At 46.4% G+C, this 12,332-nt stretch overlaps 1 protein-coding gene across 2 annotated transcripts in view; it reads left to right on the top strand.

The window, feature by feature from the left end:
* Positions 1-1,844: 1,844 nt before the first annotated feature.
* The window catches only part of P2RY2 (purinergic receptor P2Y2), a 32,272-nt gene continuing 21,784 nt past the window's right edge, over positions 1,845-12,332 (top strand). For both annotated transcript variants that reach the window (XR_015796066.1, XM_007442473.4), the window contains exon 1: positions 1,845-2,200. The gene's annotated coding sequence lies outside the window, so the exon portion shown is untranslated. The remainder of the gene's footprint in view (positions 2,201-12,332) is intronic.

The raw sequence follows: 12,332 nt of genomic DNA, 5'->3' as shown, positions 1-12,332 counted from the left end.
CATCTTGACTGCAGATGATGGGAGCTGTTATCTCTGAAGCGTTCCCACAACGCTGTAATTTTTTGTAAAATTCTGTAATTTTTGTCACTGGAGTAACACACTTCCATAAACCTTTCCCATGCTCCTTTTACTGATTTTTCCTGGCAATGTCCTTTCGTCCTTCCATCTCACCTTTCCTGGCAACCTGTATTTTAGCTCCATATGCAACTCAGCAGAGGGAAAAGAAATTTAAATTTGAGGAGCACCCCAGAACCCAAGACTTCACTCATTTTCCTTGGAGGCTGCAACCAGAGGCATCTGCTGGAGATGGAGGAAGTGTCAAAAAAGTCAAGATGGTGGTTACAATTGTGCAACTGAAGCCCTGTCCTTGCTTATGGCTTGTAGAACATGGTTCATGGTGTTCCATGTGATGTAGTCAGATGGAGCACCATGAACCATGATCTGCAAGCCATAATGGCTGGGTTGATACAACACAGTAAGTCAAAATCAACAAACCAGCTTAGGACTTAGCATGATGCATAAAGCCAGCAGATTCCTTAACACTGATAAGGAGGAGAAGTTTCTTCGTCCACTGGAGGCAGATGTTCCTGCATCTAATTTCAGCAGATGATCCCAGGTTCTAACATGGTAGCTCTATTTACTCAAGGCACTCCTCCCAGAACTAAAGTTGCTCACACAATATGCTCGTCTTGGTTAGTGCTGATCTTGGTTTGGTTGGCTATGGCCGAGCACATTGTGTGAACCCAACCCATCAGTGAGTTTAGATTCAAACGGTGATCTTGCAAAGCCAGGAAGTGCATGAATGAGTAACCAGATCAACCACCTAACTTGAGTACATCTTGTGAAAGAGTGAAACTAATTCTCTTCCCCCCTTATTTGCTTTCGTTCCATTAAATCCAGCCATTTCACGAGGGGCGCGTCCAAACACGAGTGAGAAGGAAGGAGAAAGATTCAAAGGATGATGATGAGAAACTATTATCAAATCAAATACATATAGAAATGCTCCGGCTTGCACAGAAGCTGAGAGGAAGCGTTGCAAATTACAGCGTTTCTTTCCTGAATGAGAAACCCTCTGAATCATTTGTGGTCGTCCCTTCCTGTTGCTTTGGGATAGGCTTGCACTTGTTCAAATGATAAGAAGGGAAGACGAAGAAAAGGTGGGGCCCCACCCCTCGAGAGTCAGTAATAGTGGCCATGTCTGTGGCCACCAGCTTGACTTTTTGACTGCCCCCCCAGCAGACGCCCCTGTTTCCACCTGGAAGGGTTTCTGCTGTCTCCCTCAATAGTCCTTCCTTTGGATGAGAAAGATTGAGTTTGTGCACCCCATGAAGCCATGATCTGATTAACCATGGTTTATTGAATATTCCACAATTGGCCGGGTTTCCACAACACAGGGAGATGTAAAGGTGTAAATCATCGATACGAACCACCGTAACCAGGCTCACCTTCACACTAAGCCCAAAAGAATCAAACACTGGGCCCAAACTAGGTATGATGGTTTAGCCCAGGCTCAGCCAGTGTCGCTACCATCATCCCCTACTTTCTACGAAAAGGGACAGCGATGGGACCCGCAACATTTCTGCCCCTCCGTAAACTTCAGAGCCAATTCAGCTTTCCTTTCTCCCTTAGGGTGAAAATTTCAAGAGGGTTTCCAAAACAGCCAAAAGCCTTTCAGCTCAGAGGAGTGAAATTTTCACTCCGGGTCCTTTTTAAGCGACAAAGGTCGGCCTTTTGCCCTCTTCTTCCTCTTGAGCAAGAGAGTCAGTTCTGGGCTCGGACACCTGGGGGCACCAGGAGTTGCTTCCGACCTCATCCAGGATGGGAACTCGGGGGCGTCCGCTCCCTTCTCCGGCCAAGAAGAGACCGGGGTTGAAATTGCAAAAAGTTTTGTCGAGACTTTGGAGCTGGGGAGGGGGAGAGAGGAAAACAACCCAGCAGGCCTGGTCCTCCCTTCTCAGCCATCCAGGCAGGGGGTGGCCTGGGCACCAGGCACGCCTCCCTCTTCCTCTTCTTCTCCTCTTTCACCACCTCTGTGGCAGCCGCGGCTGTTTCCAGCCGGGGCTGGAGCAAGCAGCGTCTCGTGAGGACAAAAGGAGGGTCCAGCAGAGGAAAACAAACACGCGCTTCTCTGGGAGGGATTGAACATGGGACGAGAAGGGAGCCAGGCCACGTGAGAGGCGCCTGGGGGAACCCTGGAAGGGTAAGCTATCTCAGGGATATGGGGGGGGTGGGGGGGCACAGATTGCTGAACCGAATCGGGTGCGGCGTGTTTCGAATTGCCTCTGGGCGCATTCCGGCACACTTGGGCACCGAGTTCCCAAGGGACAACCTTAGAGATCACAAGAGTTTCATAGACCTTGCACCAACAAACTCCCCCCCTATAATCTGTCCCCCCCAAACCTTGTCCATTCTAGATTTTATTCTGTTTTTTTTTTGTTTCCAGTTTGTGGAAGGTGAACCTCATTGAGTTTTTGATTATTCCTTCTTCCCTTCCCTGGTTCCCCCCACCCCAACTTGTACTATTTTTGGATACTATTTCTCCCACCTCTGCCTTTAAATAGGTTATGACTTGCCCAGCATTGATCTATGATATAAGCTTTGCAAAAGCTCTAGAATAAATCCTCCCATACTAACATTTCAACGTGTGCTAGATTACAATTCCAATCATCCCCAGCCGCCGGGGGGGGGGGCGTGCTGAAACTACAGCTGTCCCATTAGATATTTTTTTCCCTGCACCAGGAAATAGCTAACTTCAGCCTCCGTCTAGCCTCCTGCAAAGAGTGTTTTCAAATTCTTCTGGAAATGTTATAGCTGAATTTTCGAAATGGTATTTAAAAAATCTATTTTCTTGCTGCCGGAAGCATTCTAAGGCCGCTTCAGATTGGTTGCTTTTTTATGATGTAAAAGTTAAGATAAAAAAGTTTATTGCCCATTTATTTTAGAGTCAGCCAACTTGTTCCCACCTGGGGCTTCAAAGTGCTTAGCCGTGTTTTTCAAACTTGGCGACTTTAAGATGTGTGGACTTCAATTCCCAGAATTCCCCAGCCAGCATGGCTGGCTGGGGAATTCTGGGAGTTGAAGTCCACACATCTTAAAGTCGCCAAGTTTGAAAAACACCGGCTTACCACAACATAACAGCACGATTATCATATTGCACCTTAACAAGAACCATGCAAAGCAGACAACACAGACCAAACCTCACAAATTACAATGAACTGCCTACATGTTAATTAACTTCCAAAGCTTGCTACTGTATCTATTGGAATAGACTGCCTTTAAAAAGACTACATCTTTTAAGAATTTTCAGCCTCCCTGGACCATCTGAAGAAGAAAAGTCCACTTTTAAAGAAAACACAAAGCATTTTTATTGCATTATATACCGCCACGTCTGTTCTGGTATGATGTTTGGGTCACAGAAGTTTAATATGGAAGGAAGCATTTACTGTTGACTGGCAGAGCGAACGTTTCAATAGGTGAACATTTCAATGAGTGAAATCTAATATGAGTCCTCACTAAATAAAGCCACCTTCTTCTGCCCAACGTCTTCCAGATGGTGTTGGGTTTCATCACCGTCCCCATAATCCCCGCAAGCAGTAGAAGGCCGAGGAGAACTCTGAAAGAGACCCACTGAGATCAGTGGGAAGAAAATTTTTATTTACTTAATGAGATCCTACCTTTCAATTCCACCAGAGAATGGATCGACTGAAACTGGATCGTCCCCTCTGGGTAGCTAGGAAGACACTTCTAATTGCAGGTTTATGTCTGGTTTGGGGAGGACGTGCTGATCAGAAACCCAAATACAGAAAAGGGCTTTGCAAAACCCTGTGGAGTGGTTGGAGGCCAGACCCAGCCCTCAACAATAATTGTACATCCTTGGCTAACACGCCAGCCCGACGGCCCCAAAGGATTTCTCAGTGGTGTGAACGTTGCATCGTTGGTGGATGACACGGACTGCATTCCTGTCTGGATTATGTAATATGCAGACAGACCTCCCTGATTATTTAAATTTAAACTTAATTGGCTCGTTTGCTTAATATGGGACCAATGGTTTAGGAGTTTAGCAGCAGCAGACGGAAGTTTGCAAGCATATTGCAAAAGGGTCAGTTGACCGACCTATAAAAACTCTATTCAGCACCTTGCATTTCAAAGACTTTAGTTTGGGGGAAATCTGGTACTGAGGAGGCTCGGGGATAGCAAAGTGGTCTGGTCCTGTTTCCAGTGAGAGAGTGATAACTGGGGAAAGGTGGTGTTTTCTGAACAATTTGAGTCCATGCTGGTAAGCTTACATAGAGAAAAAATTATGGAGGCTGCAATATCCAGATGTCCTCAAGATGGTGATAAAGAGACCCTGAAAACCTTAACTCTTTGCTGGCCCCTAGTGGTCACCCGTTTGGTACTTCTGGAGAATAAAATATTCTGATGGTTTCTCCATCCAACCCATCCAGTATAACTCCGTGAGAATATATGATGTAATCTTTCTACACACAAACATGCACACGCTCTGTGATGTTGAAAAACAGGCATACCCAAGCAAAGCTGGCCTTCATCTTATTTCCATGTGCACGAAATCACACTTGGTGTGGTGCCAGCAAGGTCCAGAACAAGGTTATCGTGGTTTTGGTGGTGGTGGTGGTGGTGGTGGTGGTGGTTTTTAAAAGAAAGCTTCTCCCTCATCCCGTGCATTGCCATTCATTTCTGAAAGAGGCAATGAAGGAGCAGGAAGTTGTGCAAAATGGGGGGAATTACAGGAATTGAGATCACTTCTTGCAAACCAGAAGTCTGTCAGGCACGGTCACAGGACTCCAATTCCAATCCGTGAGCAGATCTCAAACAACCACCCAGAAAGACCAAGATTGGCCTGGATATGTAGATTTTCACAGTGCATTTGGCACGGTGTAGAAATCTGCCTGTTCTATAACTGGATAAGTCAGTTATCCCCTTATTTTTTTAACAGACTCCTAGAGTTAGAAGAGCTCTGTGAGATCCTGTATTCTATTTTATTTTTAATTCAATTTTTAAAAGCCCTTGAGAGCATCTACTCGAACCCCTTGCTGAAGGCAGGAATCCAAATTAAATTCTCCCAGACACAGGGCTACCCAGCTTCCCCCTGAATGAATCCCACCCAAAGGCGCCTCCAGCTCTCTGCATCCTTGATTCCACCCTCAAACTGCTCTTAGGCTGAGGAAATTTCTTCTAAGATGTCATCAGGATCTGCTTTTCTGTAAGCTGAATCCATCACTCCAGGCCCTACACCAGTGTTTCTCCATCTCAGCAACTTTCAGATGGGTGGACTTCAACTCCCAGAATTCCCCAGCCAGCCTGGCTGGCTGGGGAATTCTGGGAGTTGAAGTCCACCCATCTGAAAGTTGCCAAGGTTGAGAAACACTGCCCTAAAGGATGCATTTTGGGTTATGCTCTTTCTATTGCTCACACTTTCTGCATGATCCGTCTGCCAAGAAATAGGCTTTTCTGTGCACTTTCGCTTAATAGACAGAGCTTTACATCTCCTTTTGAGCAGCAGACAATACCTGCCAGTTCTGGAAAGGGGCGCTTGCACCCGGCTTCTGCATTCCAGACCCTCTGTGGGGTGGAAAGAGGAGATTGGCATCAAAATTCAGGTGCCCCAATCTTCTCATCCATCCCTAACTGGACCTTTAGCAGCCCGATCCACCTGTTTCCTCTTCCTCTGCTGACGTGCGGTGGGTCACCGTGGGGCGGGGGCCTGACCTTTCCAGCATTCAGCTTTTTGTTATCTGGAGTATCGGAGCCCTGCTGCCGAACAATGGCTCTGAAATCAATGGAGACCATTTCTCTTTGGAATCAGGCCCTCTTACATGTCACGAGAACTGATGCTAAGTTTCTTACTTGCATTCCTTCTCATTGATCCTTGCAAGGGGTTTAAAACCTTTCTCAGTTGCCCTGGCGTGTCTCCCCTTGCCCCCCGCCCCCCCAAAATGACTGAGTTGGCTTTTGCAAAATGCTGGCTGCAGGAGGATGGACATCTTCCACTGGATTCCCTTCTTCTTGTTTTGAGAGGCAAAATGAGCCTGGAACGGGAGCCCCCCAGAGATCCATGTCACCCCCACCCTGATGTTGTTCCAGAAGTCTCTACAAACCTGGCTCTTCTCCCACGCCTTGGGGTAGGGTACCGGTAGGGCCCCTGATGACTGCATTTTACAAAGTGTGGTTTGGTCTGGATGTGTAGAATTTTCTTTTCTTATTGTTGCTATTTTTTTACACGCAAGCCACCCAGAGTCGTTCCAGGGTTGGGCGGCCACTAAATTTAACCGATATATCAATCGATCACTTGCATTAAAGAAATCCAGCTTTTTCCTGCTGCAAGGTGAATTTGGCAAGAATTGCCCAATTCTGGGAATCTTTTTCGTAGTCCAATGCTCTACATAGATGACGTGTTTAGAGCTGCTTTAAAAAGGATGCTATTGCTTGTGTTTCACGCACACGTGCTGTGCTTGCAGAAATATGGTTTTTCTCTTGGGCTTTCCCTGTAGAATTGTCCCGAATGGTACAAAACAGTGCTGAAAGTGTGCAAAGTGCGAGGGGCAAGTAGTGGAAAAGTTGGGTTCTTGATCGCCTGGAGTTTGCATCTCTCGGTTGCCTCAAAGGAGATGGGCGTGAAGGATTAGAAGACGGATGATACGACAGAACGGATTGTGCCACGTGAACGGTGTTACGCATGTGATGTTCAAACATGTTCTCTTTTTTTGAAGAACACACCTCCATGCCATTCCTTAAATAGAAGCCTCCCAGGCAGGGGAGGAAAAATCTAGCCCAGCCCTGTACCTGCTAGATTTCTATCTGCGAGGGAATTTTATTCTGCTCCGCTTTCCATAGATAAAAGCTATTTTTGAGCAAACTGTTTTTTTTTTCCCCCTCTGTGGTTTGAACCTGAGTCATCTCTTCTGTCATCTCATTCTATTCTACCTTCTGGCTCCTGGCAGCCCTTGGCTGAGCATGCAGAAGATATTTGAGCAGGTCAGTTAAAGATCAAACAACTTCATTCAATCATGGTTAGTTTTAACTGCTCAGTTTGTGGGTGGTGGAACCTGTATTTTGCTAGTTTCTGATTGATGGGTTGATCCAGGGTGTTGGGTGACATCATCCACTATGAAGCTTACTCAAGAAAACAGGGAAAGGTTTAGAAATGTGGTCTTGGTTATAAACGTAGAAATGCTTTTTCACAAATAATTGGTTGGGAACCTCAGGCATCAGTGGGTGTTCATGACAACCTTGAGGCAGATTTCAACGCCAGCACTCTTGTTAAAATTTTCTGTTCCAGCCTGTATAGCTTTAAACTCCCCTGGATTGGGTCACCTTGGTCATTTCAATGTTTCTCCAGTTTGCAGAAATTCTTTTGTACAGAAACACAGCCATCTGCTTTAAAGCAGGCTAGTATTATGTAGTTGGGAGGGCATTACGACCACGCTGATTCATCGGTGGGCCCTCCCTTCCTATTGCAATATGCTATGAGTAATTTGCTGTTAATTTTTCTTGCATCATACTCAGCCTCCCTTTGTAAGTTCATATTTCAAAAATTCTTTGACAAAGTAATTTGTTATTCAGACCAAGGCACGGGCATATGCTCAAAACTGAACCAAAGTTAACTTGGATTGACTGATTAATCTACAGTAGTGCCCAAGTTCTTGTGTACCACACTATTCCTCCAAATTTCAAAGGGCTTGAAGATGAGTTGGGGACATTTGTTGGCTTCAAGTTTGGGAGAATGGCAAGGTATTACTGAGTAAGAGACTTGGAAGGACTTAGTCTTCCAGAGCCAAACTGGAGCAAGAAAGAGAAGTGAAAATTTCTTTAGTTAGTGCTTGAGAAACACCCCAAGTGTTAAGTCATGAAATCTAAAATCCACAAATTTTGCAGAACTTATTGGAAAACTGAGGAGCAAGAAGAGCAGACAATGTCATATCTAGTAGCAGAGTTGGGAAAGCAGAGCCCCTGTTTTTAATAAAGCATCTAAGGATGGAGCCTAACACAAAATTGCAGGAGATCAGTAAGGCATCTAACTTAAACACAATGAAGAATAATCAGTTATGTTAGACTTAATTTTGTAGACGAAGGAACTAGTGCGTTTAAGAATAATCTGAAGGGATTTGAGGAAAATCTTTATAGTAGGGTTCACACATGCTAGGGTAGGTTATAATATGCTGTGTAGCTTGACAAAGGCTTCAGATGGTTTTAGAGACTAGTTGAGAAAGCTGGGCAATCACCAGCAGCTGTGCTTGACTCTATGGCCCCTAACTAAGGGGTTTGTGCGTCACTGTGTTGTGGAAACCCAGCCAATGTCTTGTGATGTTTTAAGAATCTTAACAAGTGTTTTAAGAATCTTGTTAATCTTCTTGAAGGAGTATTTGTTTTGCGTAGCATTCTGTGTGAAGGCAGCCATCGTATTTTGTTTAAATCAATTTTAAGGTTAAACATTTGTTGTGAACCCGGCCTCCTTGAGGACCAGAAGGTCTGTGTCTGGTCAGGAAGTGGTCTGCAGAAAGCATTAAAACTTTACATCAGCTTGCGAGGAGGCCCACAAAGTGAGGGGTAAGATGTTGATACAACGCATAGTCTTTGATATTTGGTCTCGTCTTGGTCTAGTATTTTGTATTTGTAGTAAGAAGGTGGTGGACTTTTCTTACAGTTTTTCGCCAGGGGAGGGAGGCTATTGCAGGGTGGGGTGGACTAGATCAGTGTTTTTCAAACTTGCTGGCTGGGGAATTCTGGGAGTTGGAGTCCACACATCTTAAAGTTGACAAGGTTGAGAAGCACTGACTTAGATTACTTTTCAGGCACCTTTTAATTCTATGATTCTTTAAGGGGGAAGCTCAGTTCATGCACTTTGCTTCACTAAGAGCTACAGCTCAACCCTTACCTGATTCTGAAGCTTTAAAACAATATTTCCCAATCTTTGTGTGCTCCAGATTTCAACTTCTAGAATTCTCAGAAACAGCCAGTCTGGCTGGGGAATTCTGGGAGGTAAAGTCCACACATCTGAAACTTTCTAAGTTTGGGAAACCCTGCTTTAAAAGGAGTCTAGGGGGTGCTTGGGGGCTCTTTTTCCTTCAAAGTCTCTTGAATTCCACCTGGTTCCATGTGAACACCAGGGCTAGGCAATCAGGGCAAAGGAGGCAGAATGCAAAGCACATAAGGGAGTTCACTTTGGGATGGTCAGCACAGTGGTCCCACTGCCTCTTCCCGCTCCTGTGTCAAAGCCACTAGATGATGACAGTCCAGGAGCCCATGAGGATGGGGGTGGTCATGAATCCTCCCTTGTCCTCAAAGACCCCCTCTTTGCTGGGGGGGGAGTGACGATGGTCTGTGAAACCAAATCCTGAACAGGCATCGCGGCTGCGGATGTCCCCAAATGCCCTCCCTTGCCGGAATGCAAGGTGCTGCTGTAAAGCAAAGCAAAAGAAAAGAAATCAGAAACCAGGCATCCAAAGCAGGGCTGCGCTGAATGCGGGCACCTAATCCCTCTCTGTAGAAGGACCGGGAGGCTGAGACCGAGGGGAGCTTTGTGCCGGAACAACCGTGGGTGGAAGGATGGGGCCAGCCAACCTGCACCTGCTGATCTTCCTGCCCCCCCAAGAGATTCCCCTCCCCTCTTTTATTTTCCCCTCTGGCCAAAGCGACTTTGGCGGCAGGCGGGGGGGGGGAGGTTTCTTAAAATAGCCTAATTCCACACTCGCTCTGTCCCACCTGCCCTCCTCCTTCTCTGCACACGCACGTGGTGCTGGAGAAGGAAAAAGTCAGCTGGAAATTCCCCAGTTTTGCATAGTTCCCCTTCAGCCCACCTGAATCCTTGGCACAGTTGCCATCTTTCCTTTCCTCCTCTTTTTTTTTTCTTCTTCTTCTTTTTGGTTTTGTTTTGGCTTGTTTGTTTAGCCGAGGAGATGCGTGTCTCTGACGTGCGTGTTGCGTTCACGGCTGGCTCGTTTTGCTGCCCCTAAGGGTGATCCTTGCATGCACAGAGCCAGGGAGTGAGCCGGTCCAAACATGCTCTCCTTTGCAGGAATTCAAGGGATAGAAGGAGATCCTGAAGGTGCTCAAAGGAGATCAATTAGAAGCTTGCACAGATTTACTCAACAATATCAGCCTGGAGCTTCCACTGCAAGTGGCAGCTTTTGAATAGTCCAGAGGCCAAATCTCTAAAAACGCATTTTTAATGGCGGTAGGATAGCAATACTGGAGGAAACATTTTTCCTGTTTGGCAGAGTTTGGGGGGATTTCATTCAAGCCAACAGGGAGTCCTCGTTTAGCGACTGCCTCGTTTAGCGACCTTTTGCAGTTACAATGGTGATGAGAAAGTAACTTTGCGACCAGTCCTTGCATTTACGACCTTCACAGGTCTGTAAAGCAAAGGGAAGCTGAAGGAAAACTGTAAGCACAGTCGCGGTTTCACTTAGTGATCATTTCACTTAACGACCGAGTGGCCGGTCCTAGTTGTGGTTGCTAAACAAGGACAATCTGTATTTGGGGATCAACAACCCTGTTTCCTTGAGCACCCTGACCTGAAAATCAGTGGACAATTTAGGGATGTCCAGAGAGAGGGTTAAAAAAGTAAAGATGGCAACTGGAACCCCTCCATCAAAGTCATACCCCTTATTACATGCACCCCCAAAAGAGGCGGGGCTTCCGTTGAACGGCCACAGCTGCCATGTTGACTTTATTAATCCGTTCTGCTTAATGGTTGCTGATAAAGGTTTAAATTTTGTTTCTACCTCTGGACTCTCACCCATCCCTTCAGCAGTAGAGCTGAAATAGTTCTGTAGTTCCATCACGTGCGAGCACTAATAACACCACTGAGTGCATAACGGTGGGCAGGACAGGGACAGTGAGTGGATCTTAGTGCATAAAGCAACTCGCTGGGGCTGCCCACATGCCCTTTGCTCTCTAAATAACTCCTGGCACTCTGAGCCAGAAACATTCCAGACTTTGGCCCCCACCCCCACCTTCCCACCCCACCCCTCCCCTCCCCAGCGCGCAGCTCTCCCGATCAACAGCTGCGGTTGGCCTAGAAAACAATCAAGTCCTTGGATTTATTGCTCAGGAGGAGTCGAGCAATTTCATTGGGCGATCTGCTCGGGGTGCTGCAGATCAGCTCCGGGCATCTCTGTCTGAAAAGTTGGCTGCAGCCATGATTTCCTGGCCAGCCTTCAAACAAGGATAGTGTTGCATTTTCAATATCGAACCCTAACATATTCCAAATGCTGATGCCCGGCTTTCATTTTCTCCAGACTGGAAATGCGAGGAAAGGCAGCTAGAGTTCCCATAATATTATTTTACCGCTAATTTCCCACCATGGTCTTTTCTCTTGAGGCTACCATGGGACAGGCGAGCGAAGAAGTATTGAATTGTGTCTCAGAAAAAGATGTTTCTTCCAGCCTGTTGGAAAGGAGAGGGAGGGACTTTCCAGAGGGGTGAATTAAACTGCTATTTGCCAGTTCCCGAGCTAGCAAAAAAGTCTGCTGCGCAAATTGAATGGCTCCCATTGCTGGTCCTATCCTTCTGCAAGAAAGAGAACAGACAAATGGAGGGTCCCTAAGGCCCTCTGATGAGCCCCAGTTAGGGGAAGGGATGGGTGGATTCCTCTGGCTTCATCTTTCTTCCCGGCTACGAGTGGGACAAAGAACCCCCAACTGCTTTCTCTATCATGGGATGAGGCGACTTTCCACAGATGCTTAGGACGGTGGGCTTAGCAACCTGTCAAGCTGGGGAGCAGGAAGGGATGAAACAGGGAGCAGTCATAACCCTCCTCTGCTCCTGTGACCTGGCAGCTGCACTGTTTCTCAACATGGGTCTACGGCTCCCCTGAAAGAGTGCTCAGCCTAGTTCAAAAATAGCCTGGCTGAGAGTAGAAGGTGAGAAACAAGGCAGAGTGAAGTTGGCTTGCGAGCTACCAGAAACAAGTGAGATCCATCCTCCATTAATTCTGCAGAAGAATGTTAGTTCTGGGACCAAGGACCAAGAAGCCCAGTTCTGGTTTTGTGGCCAGTGGATGTCATTGGGATTGTGATTGTGTAATGACAACCAACATTAGTAGCCACGGCGCAATGTACATTTCTGTGAGGTGTAGTTTGGGTCATAGCTGCCATCTTGACTTTTTATTTATCTTCTTGTGGATGTCCCTGCCTTGGGAGTGATTTGATCTGATTATGTGCCATCAAGCCATTGCTGACCCTTGGTGACCACATAGGTAGATTTTCTCCATGAAGATCTGTCCCTAATCTGGTCCTTCAGGTCTTGCAAATGTGCCCCCATCACTGCTGTAACTGAGTCCATCCACCTTGCTGCTGGTTCTCTTTGTCTCT

Source organism: Python bivittatus, unplaced genomic scaffold, assembly GCF_059951505.1.
Source record: "Python bivittatus isolate LINGU-HERP-01145 unplaced genomic scaffold, Pbiv_v1 ctg000340_np1212, whole genome shotgun sequence".
In the NCBI taxonomy this organism is placed as follows: Eukaryota; Metazoa; Chordata; class Lepidosauria; order Squamata; family Pythonidae; genus Python; species Python bivittatus.
This window is presented reverse-complemented; position numbering and strand designations above follow the sequence as displayed.